We start from the raw sequence: 12,775 nt of genomic DNA on the forward strand, positions 1-12,775 counted from the left end.
TAAAAATGCACAAAGTTTCCTGTGAGGGTTAGGTTTAGGGGTAGGGTTGGTGAAGGGCGATAAAATATACAGTTTGTACAATATAAAAACCATTACGCCTATGGGATGTCCCCACTTTTCACACTTTGTGTGTGTGTAAAATGGAACGAGATTGAAAATGTTCCACAGTGACTGGTTTTCTCAGAGAGCACATTTACACATTCTTCAAACAACATGCTCAACTAATTTTCAGTGAATGTTTTGCGACCTCCACATGTCATTCATTTAATGGCAGAATAACTTCGAAACTGAGGGAAAGAACCTGATGTCAGAATCTTTTAAAGGGGGGGGTGAAATGCTATTTCATGCATACTGATTTTTTTACACTGTTAAAGAGCTGGATTCCCATGCTAAACATGAACAAAGTTTCAAAAATTAATTTGTTCGTTTGAAGGAGTATTTCTGTTCCAAAAATACTCCTTCCGGTTTGTCACAAATTTCGGAAAGTGTTTTTCGAGTATGGCTCTGTGTGACGTTAGATGGAGCGGAATTTCCTTATATGGGTCCTAAGGACACTTCTTCTGGAAGAGCGCGCGCTCCCGTATAGCAGAGCACTGAGAGCACAACAGACATTCAATGATCAGAGCGAGAGCATCGCGAAATGTCACAGAAGTGTGTTTTTGGTTGCCAGGGCAAGACAACCCTGCACAGATTACCAGTGGATGGAGTTTATTTTTACAGAAATAATATTTTTTTTTGCATCAATGGAGTTGTGCAAGTGTTTTTGTTTGTTCCCTGCATTTCGAAGATGCTTGTTTTACAAACAAGGCCCAGTTTGACGCCAGATTTGCAGATCGTATATTTCTTAAGGATAATGCAGTCCCAACGAAAAAGGGTCACGATCGTGTGTTGGAACCACAGGTGGTGAGTAAAACTGCTTCAAATATCTCTGTGTTGTTAACTTAGCTATCGGCGCGTCAGCACATCAAGTAAACATCATGTGATGTTGTCATTAAACTGCACTTTCCCTATGTACAGCTTAAAAAAAAAAAAAAAAAAAAAAAGACGACATAAAGTGGAACTTAGTCATTTTACAAAAACGCTAAGCAAATATATACAGTTTTAATACATACCACATAGCGACGTCGTTGCTGATGCTGCTCTTGTTAAATTTCAGCCTCTGGATCTGTGTCACAGCTTCCAGACTCGCTCAACACAAAATCCTACTCGCGCTCGTGATTCTTTAGCTCCGCCCACACGTCACGCCTCCAGCCGGTCGTGTTTTTCCGGGAAAAATCGGTACAGACTATCTTTCTCTTATGAATATAATAAAACTAAAGACTTTTTGGAGTTATGAAGGATGCAGTACTACTCTATAGGTACTCAAGATTAACAGGATATTGAGTGAAAACGAGCATTTCACCCCCCCTTTAACAACAACTGACTGAGTAGTTAAAAAAACAGGACTCTCTTAAAAATGTCTCATGCTTTGCCACAGACCAGTCATACACCACAGTCATGCTGAATGGTCTTTTAATATACTTCTGCTGTGAGATGAAATAGTGCAACTGTAACAGACTTGGGAGTTCATCCTCCAACACCTTAGATACACACTGTATATGACCAGGCTCTCATTAAGCATGAGTCAACCTCAATTTTCCAAAACTCCAGTATGACAAATTTCTAGGGCCTTTGGGTAGCATAATGTGCACATTTTATTGGAGAAATACCAAAGGTGGAATCCTAAGTATACTAGGAAAAAAAAGTAGTTTATAATAAAACCCTAGAACTACTATCATATGAAGTAAAACATATAACACCTTTTAGAAACTGGAAAGATTTCATATATTAATGCATGTATTTAACCCATACAAATGTGTATGTTTATGCATGTGTAAAACATTTTTGTAAATGTATATCATATGGGCAAACATTTATATCCATCTTATAATACGTCAGTAGGTGTTCATATTATAAAAGTTAATATACAAGATGTATTTAAAAATATTGTACTTAAATATGTAAGTTTAATTCAGTTTGTTATTTGATATTTCTTTGGAATTTTTTTTTGTGTGTGTGTGTGTGTGTGTGTGTGAAATTGACTGGAAATAGTTCTAAAGTAAATCATACACCATTTCCCCCCTTAGTGTATAACGATGAGTTTGCAAAGTTTGCATTTAAATCGAAGGTTTAATACATTTAAAAAAAATGTAAATTAGGGCCCAATAAGACAATAACGATATAATTGTTACTTTTAAGCATGTAAATTAGTTATGTCTGAGACATGATTAAATTTAATAACAGGGAGCCTGAAGACATAACATGTTTACAGGTTGTGAGGTCAAAGGTGCTTTGATAAGATTATTATCAAAGAACTTTGTTGGTATAATTTAAAATGAACTTTGAAGGGTGTGCAAACACTTTAGCAACAACCTCATATTGGATTAATAATATTTTGGTGTAGTGGGAAGCATCAAAGCTTGCACCTGTTTTTCCAGACACTGTTTTGAAAGGGAATGTAGCTACCATTCAACAATGAATCTACACTATACAATCCAGGCCAGTCCACCTGGTTAGCACATGTTACCAGTGGTCCCTGAGCGGTAGTTCCTCTCACATGCAAGTGACCTAAAGACCTAGTATATGCATGATATCCTTGCAAATACCTTTCAGGTGTTGTAAAAAGCTTTGTTTCAGGCAACTGAGATCTTCATGATACTTGTAGGAAAACACTGATGTTCATGTAGCATATACATTTTACTTTAAATATCTATTCTAAAGCATATCAATTTTTGTAAATTTAAAATCAAACAACAATAAATACAAAATCATTAATTATTAGTCAGTATAACATTGCATAACAGTTTTTGTTATAAGGCAACATATATTTTAAATACATTTTCTCAAGTATTACCCACAGCACCTGTGGCAGATGTAAAAAAAAAAAAAATACTAACACCTGTTTTACAGTATTTACTATATTTTACCAGCTTCTACATTTCCTTTTTTTTTTTGTCATCTTTAGACACTGAAATGTGCTTTTCATTTCCCCCTGCATTAATCAAAAAGTGTCAGTCGCACATTTATGCTGCTTTCAAATCAGTTTCCTTGCTTTATTCATTGAAAATGAAACAGTAAATCAGATCTTGGATCAGTAAATGATCTGTACTAACCAGACATCCATGTCTGACCATCTGGCCAAAGACTGACTAGAATACAACTAGTAATAAACAACATTCCCTAGACAATGTAGTTCTGTTATTTTCACTGGTGGTCTGACCACATGTTAAAATGGTCATATAATGGGTGAAGTAGCTTTTATTTACATTGTCATATTTCTAATGAAGGAATATGTTATTACATACATTTTTGTCAAATAAAAAAAAAATGTCCTGAAATGAATAGCTAATCACATCTGTTATCACCATGACTCTAGAAATATTTCTAACCTTATCTCAGCTTTAATTAGAAAAGAAAAAAACTGAAAAAAAGAAAAGAAGAAAAAAGAAAACAGGCAGTTGATGGACATTTAAAGGGCATATTTGAGAAAGAAAAGAGTTGGAAGGCAAGCACTGACAAGACATATAAAGATGTGCCATTCTGTCAATCTTTCTGTAGAGCAGAATATGTGGTTTTCATTGTGACACTATTAAACTGTAGCATTCAGGTTAATAGGCCATTTCCCTGAATTCTCAGAAAGCTTTTTGTCTTGCCGTTTTGGCCTAGATCTCCAGGGCCTCCACATGGACGGGGCTGGATAATAAACAGCCTCCCAACCTGCTGTGTGCAGCTGGACTATTGCTAAAATCCAGACAAAGCGTGGAAAACCATAGACACCTCAACCTACATACAGTTACTTTATACTACAGCCTATAAAGAAATAGTAAAAAAACAAACAAACAAACAAAAAACAAACACATTAAAGATACAGTAAGATTTCTACACCAGTAGTATATTTTTACCATGGGATAAATCTTTTTTTTTTCACCTCATAATTCTGAGATGTATCCGTCACAGATACGCCAGGCTCCACCTCCACTCTCCTTCAGTGATCACAACCCCCTGAATTCTAATTTCAGGATCACTAACTAGAACCCAGAATCCTTCATGCTCCACATCAGCAATCATGCACTTGAGAACACTTGCCTTGTCATTGCATCGCTACAAAAGAGCCATTTACTGGTTCACTTATTGTCTGATCACCATTTCGGCATTGACTTTTAGTGCTGCATACTCACCTCTTTAGATATTGCCATTGGCACTAAACATTTGTCAGTAAACTGCTCTGGGTTCAACACTTATTTTCTGTTTGGGTCTTGTGTTGCAACATCTCACAATTCAGACCGTTTTTTTTTTTTTTTTTTTTTTTCAATAAGTCAAAATTGTAAGATTACCTGCAAATCTAAGAAGAATAGCCCACATTTTAAGTTATAGCATATACTTGCAATTGCAAATGGAAAAAAGTCAGACATGTGATATAAAAAGTACCCTTTTTAGGCATACCAAAAGTGCAAAATGTACGCTATTGGACTTGTAAGTGCTGGTTACTTGAACATTTCCTCCACTTACACCATTGGTTGAGTCAGTTGCTGTGTTGGCTGGTCAGAACACTCAAACAAGTGCCACAGAGCTACTCATTTCTTTTTGGAAATCCACCTGAAATTTCACTAATATTACTTGTTTATCCAGTAAAAGCAGAGACAAGGCATTTAAAAATGGCAAAGAATTACACATTAAGCAATTCTTGTTGTATTGACAATGTATTCTACAGTCTAAAGTAAGACAAAGACTAAACTGGTCTGATGTTCCTCAAATGCTCTTATAATGCATTTCAGCTGAGTCAATATTTATCCAGCTAAACTCTAGGAAACAGCTTGAAAACACTGCGTATCTAAGTCGCGGAATCAAGCTTTAAACAAATGATTCACCAACAAATTCTCAGCACTCCTTTAGTGTGCACATTTATCTGTTAAACAGAGCTGATTTAAGAAATATTAATCACACACATTAATACTGTTAATCTCGCCCACAATAAAAAAAAGGAATCAATCTGAAATGGGCCGAGCACATGCAGTCTTTCCACAAACAAGGTAAAATGATCTCTTCACTGACACATCAGTCTGCAGCAGGCAGGAAAGAACTTCTGTGCTGAACTAGCCCTTCATAACAGTCTTTGAATCTTTATATGAGACTTTATTGTTCGATTTGGCAACATAGGAGGAGGCCAAACTTGAGTTTACTCGCAAACACATTTTGCCCCACTTTTGTTAATGAACTGCTTCCTGCAATAGCTAAATAACATGTTATTTTCAACATAACACCTGGTCTTGATTATTGTGATATAAGATGACTGTAAATCACAGAACTGCGTGTACTACAGAAATCATGGCAGAGGTATGTGGAAACTACTAGATGTGATTGCACACTAAACCAAACATGCCCTGGCACATTCTTAATTTTTTACAGGTTGTACAGGCATCGAAAAATTATGGAGATCTCTTCAACCTTATCCAGGTCTTACATTAGTCTGCGTCCTCTACTGGGGTTTCCTTTCTCACAAATCCAGTCTCTAGAGATGGAAGCAGAACCTTAGTATTCTGATTAAGACGCTAATGAAGACCATCTGTGGAATGGCACTAAAATTAATACCTTTCTTTCCAGGCTGTCGCATGTGTAAGATAATATCTTAGAATGTTCATTAATAAAATCCCTGGAATAAAAAGAGAAAGAAGAAATGGGAAACCAGAATGGAAGTGATTCTGACTGAGCAAGGCAACTTTAAAAACTAAAAGACAATACAAATTGAGCTGGAAAGAATAAGATCTTTTTACAGCTTTGACTTTTTGAGTTAACAAAAATGTAATTGATGCAAATGTTGAACCCCAGTGACTGGAAAACCTCTCAGGTCAAAGAGAGAATATAAATCAGGATTATCCAAGAAACCCCAGATTACACTGTGTAGCATATTTTCAACATGTCTGGCTCAGATCGCAAACAGATGCTAAGCACATACCCTCTACTGTAAATGCAGGATTATATAACAACTACCTGTAGCAACAGTAATGACTAAAACACAAACCTGCTCACATAATTAACTCAACAGCTGTACAACACATTCAAAGAATTCCTCCTAAAAACAATGGACACTTCATTCCAGCGTTCTTCCCTGTGAAATCAGTAAGAGGCGTGAGATGTTCCTTGGACATCAAATTGGATGTAAACTTACCAATGAATCACTAAATGGTGTAACAGACCTATTATAATGTAACATCTGCTGTAGAGCAGCCTATCCACCAAAGGGTGATAAACTGAAATTTATTCAGCTGTGCTTCCAGAACAGTTGTTTTAAACTTTATGATTGAAATATTTCTGAAACTTGTTAAACATGCTCGGGTTGCACCAGATATGATCTACTAATACATTATTGCTTTTACAGCAACTGTTTACAGAAGAATAGGTTTGAGCCTGCAGCACTTGGAGCGCTCACTTTAAAGATTGATATGACAAAGTGCAAAATGTTGAAAAGGAAAGGATAAGCTCTTCTCACTTAGTAACTGAGAGCATTTGGGGCTTTAACAGATGCAACTCTAAGGAAAGCCACATGGACTCCTTTGGAGGAATTTAGTGAAATGGCTAGAATGTGGAAAAAAGGTTTTGACCCCCAGAGGAAGAGACTCTGGCAGGATCCAGCAAGGGACTCCTATGGGAGAGTAATTAATTTACACAGTTTGAGATGTGAGATTAATAAAGTGCTCATTAGTGTAGAAGAACATCTGTGTGACGATATTAAACGATAAGATCTGGAAGCATACATTCAATTAGTTTTATCTCCCCTTGTGGCAGACATTAATGAGGCTGCCATATCAATACACCAAGAACCATTATCAAATTAAAGTTGTATACGGTACTGGCCTTTTGCATCTGGAATGAGATAAACTTGATGTCTGTTTCATGAGTGAGAAGACATCTGCATGTCAGTCAACAGCAGCGCAGAATGATCACAAGAAAAGACCCCAAAAGACAAGAGAATAACCTTATTGTAATTTAAAATAATTAACAATTATTTGTGCATTTACAAATGCATTTAAAGTGAGTTTGGTCACACTTTATTTTAGGGTCCAATTCTCACTATTAACTAACCATTTACTATGACTTTTGCCTCAATTAACTCCTTATTTGCTGCTTTTTAATAGTTTATAAGGTAGTTGTTAAGTTTAGGGTATTGGTTAGGATTAGGGATGTCATGCATTATATGTACTTTATAAGCACTAATAAACAGCCAATATGTTAATAATAGACATGCTAATAAGCAACTAGTTATTGGTGTGAATTGGACCCTATACTAAAGTGTTACCGTGAGTTTTTTTCATCCATAATCATCTATCTGCAAGCAAATATTTTGACAGAAACAGAAAGGTTGATTGTTGTCTGATTGACATGCTATCAAACTCTTAAAAGGTCTTTAAAAAAGGTCTGTTCACAAATTGAAAATGCAGTTTCATTCTTTGACCATAGCTGGCGCTTACCGAAAAGCAGAAATACACGACCAGGATACACAAAGTGCAGAACACCTCTTCAATTGTAAAACGGAAAAAAGAAAGTTGAACAATATAATTTGCTGTAATGTTTATCAAACAATCAAATACAAGAATACATAAACAAAAGCGTTGGTTCCTGATTCCTTATCTGCTATTCACTGAGGTATAGCAAAATTATAGTTTTATGTGACAGCCAAAAGAACAACTCACCATTAAAAATTGTGACGCATTTATGTTATGCGAATATTCATGACACATTAAAGCCGTTCATTTATATAAAAAAATGTTGCACCCAGTATTCTGTTTGGTGTCAATAGACCTTGTACTTGGTGATTTATTTTTTTATTTCATTCATGGGACGAACCAATCTTTCTCAAATCAAACGAACCAACAAACAAAAAACACTTCTGTCGCTTTTATTAGATGTTTGAGGAAGATTATGGCCAGACAGCTTGTTATTTCTAACCTTTTGATGCTTCTTCTAGGAAATCTTGATGTTTAAAGCTACGACAGCAAAGCCTTTGATACGATGTCTTTGGTCACACTTCAAAGGGGAAAAGATGGTGAATTAATGTCAGTTTACCTGCATGACAGTAATAACAGGGTGATGACGGGGTCGACCTTTATGGGTGACCATGTTTACATCATAACTCGGTGTCAAAGGATTAGAGAGCAGTTCATGGAAATGATTAGCTCTTCTCAATTTCACTTTATTTCCTCAACACAGCACAGCAGTTTTTTTAGTATGGTAAAACCGAAGTCTTAATTCCACAATCCTTATAGTGTTTGTAGCAAATGTGAAACCAGTCGTCATACACACATATACTTGTTAAGAAATGAAATCAGCCTGTTATCATTGACCTGGAAATGTCTTAACCGATTTGAAAGGAAACTGCTTTGGGTTGATAGGAAGGCCTCAGGCAGTGCTTAAACTTGCAGTGTGCTGTTGGTATGATAAATCTTTGGACTGTCTTTCAGCCATAAGCTTTAGTTTTATGTTTCCTCTCTCAAAGCTAAGACATCTCCTGGAAACTATTCCAGAATACACTTTACTTCTGCCAGGGCATGACTCACTTGTCTACTGGTGCCTATTGAGTATGTCAGTGTGTCAAGGACTGAGGGGCTTTTATAGGGGCTTAGGAAAAGGAATGACAGCTGGGATGTGGGACACTGAATTTACCGTGATCAAATCGAATTATATTGTATCACACTTTATAGTACAGCATTCAAATTATTCTCTATTTGCATATAATATTCACATACGAAATATGTTGCCTACTCGTCCATTTTAGAACACATGGAAAATACATGATTAATTCCATTATCAACAAACTCTTCTTGAAGGAACAAAGAGTATAATGACATCACACCGGATTTCTGTATAATCTACTGCCTGACCAGACCAGTACTTGACATAGAAGTTTGCTCTTTAAAAAAAAAAAAACGATTCAAATGCAGTTCTGCTCCGTTTCTTATAGTTTGCATGAAATAGAAGTTGTGACCGACTTTATTTCTTTGTCGTGACAGTGACACGATTTATTGAGATGGAAAAAACCCAGTGCAAGACTTGATGTTATTAATTGGTTGTGGATTTGACTGTAAAAAGCTAGTGTTGCATACAATATTGGAAGCAGATCTGAATGTGATTGGCTGAACTGCAATGTGTCCTTGAATTTGTCAACAGCGAGAAGAAAAGTTAATAAATGTTGATAAAATGTGTGCAAAAAAAAAAAAAAAAAAGATTCTCTTTTTGTTTTGTTTTGTCAAAGGCCAATGTTATAATCTGAGTCAGCAGAGTAGTTCACGGTAATGGTATGTATGGATCAGCATGCAGTGACTCACCAGTCCAAACATAATGAGTCTAAGTGCAGAATTAAAATGTCCAAACAAGCAGTGCTTGGAGCGATGAAACAAACAAAGCCATGACAAATGCCAGAACCTCAAATGGCAAGCATGAAAACACAGCAGATACAACTGCACCACAAAATGCTTCTGCTAAGGACCCAGCTGAGTTATATATACAGTGTAGCCTATATATCTAATTTATTACAATAAAATACACCTTAAAATAAACTAGATTTCTAACAAGATTGTCTTTCCATTGGAGCAATTCAAGCTTGAACTGCTACCTTCATATGCAGCTACAAAAAGCAGCGTTCGTCATCTAACCACACTTGCACAAGACGTATAATGGAACAGAATGGACAGATCTGCTACACATTTTACAAACAATTTTTCACTGACATCTTGATATCTTAAAAACGTGGCACTCATTGCATTAAATAATAGCCAGGCACGATGCCGAGAGACATCTTTGATAATATTTTTTGTACATAGATCTTAAACTTGTTTTCATAAGCAAAACAATTTGACGCCATTACTCACAAACAAGAACAAAGACGAGACACAACAAATCAGTCAGTTCCCCATTATGAATAAAAACCAGTCTGATGATGCGGACTGACCACCAAGCGATTCATTTACAAAGAGCCTTGCCGTTATTTGAAGACGTTGTGGAAAACAACTGTTAAAATGATTTATTTGTGTCATGCATGTGCATCTGCTTTTCTGTAAAAGTCTGAATAAAGTCAGATCGAATTCCATTAACTATTCACTCAAGACAACCCTGGATGAACAGTCAAGGAATCTGGTGCCCATAAGGCCCCAAGAAAAGCATTACAGTTAATTAAATAGAAGCGTCGAGTGTTTCGGATCATTCTTTTGTACGAGTCCAAATCATGATATTACTGATGCATTCTGACAGTTACAGCCATAAATCATAACTATGTTAATATAAAAGTCTCCTCTATTGCTCTTATCCACCACTCGGATAAGACAGAGATCAAAAGTAATATTATTTAAATGAGATCTTCTACTTCTCCATGCAAGAAGATCCCCTCTAATTTCATTCTCATTTCCGTGCAGCGACATCCCCTCTAATCAGACCGTTAGACTGTAATCATGAGAGCTACAGTTCACTCCTTTCCCAGAGGCTCTGCAGATGGACGTTTAGATCTGAGTAAGCATATTTGTGCAATGACCATCACCAGAGAGGCCTGCTCTAAATTCAGCTGCTGTTACACTCCACAGCTGGTTAATCAAGAAATATTACAGCATTGCCGGTGGTAAAATGGGGACTCTAGGCTGACCTAGATATGGTCTTTATGGCTCTTATATCTGCTGACCTCAACTGTCCCCAGAACTGCAGAGTTTTGTGCATGATGTTTACAATGCTTTAACTGATGCCTTAGTTTATCAATAATTACGCTTTTTTGTTTTATCATTCCTCACTTATGTTGTTCCAAACCTGTATGACTTTCTTTAATCTGTGGTATAAACAACATTAAATCCCACTGACATTCACTGCATTGATTAAAAACAGTTAAACACTTTTTTTTCTGAATAATATCACGAGTGTGAAGTAAATGACGATAATTTACATTTCTGGTTGTACTGTTCCTCTAATGATAGTTGGAACTGTTATGAAACAGTATGCTTTTACCAGTTTTTGATTATAAATGCCCCAGACCTGGCTTCATTCATCAGTGTGTGGATTCCCTTTTGATCAATAACCTTCTCCAAGTCTGCAAAAGCAGTTAGATAAGATTATGTGTTTACCTTGATCGGCTTAAGGGCACAGGGATATGGAAATTATGAGCAGAGAAATGCAATTAGTGCATAACTTAGAAACAGATGCATTTTGAGTTATTCCTGTTACAATATCCAGCTGCCTGCTTTCTTTGTTTACTTGAAAGAAATCTCTAAGTATGTTCCAAACCATGCTTGAAATGAAGTAAGCCATACAACTATCTACTGATGATTCGCTTTTCGTCTGCTTTATCGCATTTCATTGATGTTCTTGGCTTTTTTTTTTTTTTTTAAATCAAAGCCCAAAGCTTACAATACAATGTATATCTGAATCTGAATGAACATCAGAATGGTATTAGACACTAGTCTTAAAGTTGCTTTAAGTTGAAATTCAGTGACTCAGTTTGCTGATTTGCTGACATGTCTTTGGAGAGAGGGTGGAGTTTGGTAATGGAAGTTAGCACAACGGTGGAAACTAGGAAAATGCCTGCAATCGCTTACAGCTCCTTTAATTACCAAGAAGCTGCTCATGGTGAGTGCACTTAAAGGAATAGTAAAGTATCTCTTTAAAACCTAAAAGGATATTTAGTTTTGAACTTAGTTAATACCTTGACAGGAACTTCCTGAATGTCCAGAAAAAATGCGGTCATTATACAGACACCAATACATAAATAAATAAATAAATAAGAGAGAGAGAGATAGAGAATCTCAGCCTGTTTAAAATTACTGTTTTTTAATATTATTATATATGTTGGGTACTATGTAATGTACTTCAATCTAATGTATTTTTTTGTTATTAAATATAGCGGACAATAAAGAGTTGCACGACTCAGTGCTGATAATGCTGGATCTCAACAATGCAAAGCTTCTCCAGGAGACTGACTGTGAGCCAAATCTGGGATAAACATCACTGTTTTTCTATTGACCGAGACACATACTCTCAGACGGTGAGCTTCACTTCCTAAGTACTAACAGGTGTGTATCAGTGAAAGAACTTCATATGATAATTCTACACAGAAAAAGTCCAAATCAGAGCCAAATGCAAACCAAGTTAAGTATCTGAAGGCAGCTTGACCACATTCACAGACACAGTCCTCCTTTCAACAGAAGGACATTGCTTGGTGTAGCCCACTAACAGCTTTCTGATGTGTGCACAATGTGCAACACATTTACTGTAAAAAAAAAAAAAAAATATATATATATATCTTATTAAAATGATCAAAGATTTTTACTACAATAAGTTGAATATATAATATAGATTTCAACAGATACAATGTAGTGTCTTATTTGTTACCAACCATCACTCACGCGACTGTATACATTGACTGCGCTAGAAGTCTTGGGAAAATAAATGCCTATTTTTTTTCTTGTGTTAAATAAAATATACTGTATATGACTGTATTAGCAAGAGAAAAATGTGAGAAAAATTAATTAGCAGACTTACGGTATGTTTACACAACAACGATATACTAATCACAGAAAAGTTTTTCTTTCGCAGTTTTTAAGAAGTTTTGCGTACAGATGACAACGTTGTCAAAATGTTACTCACACAGAACTGCCAAAACAACTAAAATACTGTATGATGCATGCCAGGCCAGTAGTTGGCGCTGTGACTTTGTAAAGAAAGACTATGCTTTTGCTCATATTATGCATTCATCTACAGAACCGGA

Source organism: Carassius auratus, chromosome 26, assembly GCF_003368295.1.
Source record: "Carassius auratus strain Wakin chromosome 26, ASM336829v1, whole genome shotgun sequence".
NCBI classification, from domain to species: Eukaryota; Metazoa; Chordata; class Actinopteri; order Cypriniformes; family Cyprinidae; genus Carassius; species Carassius auratus.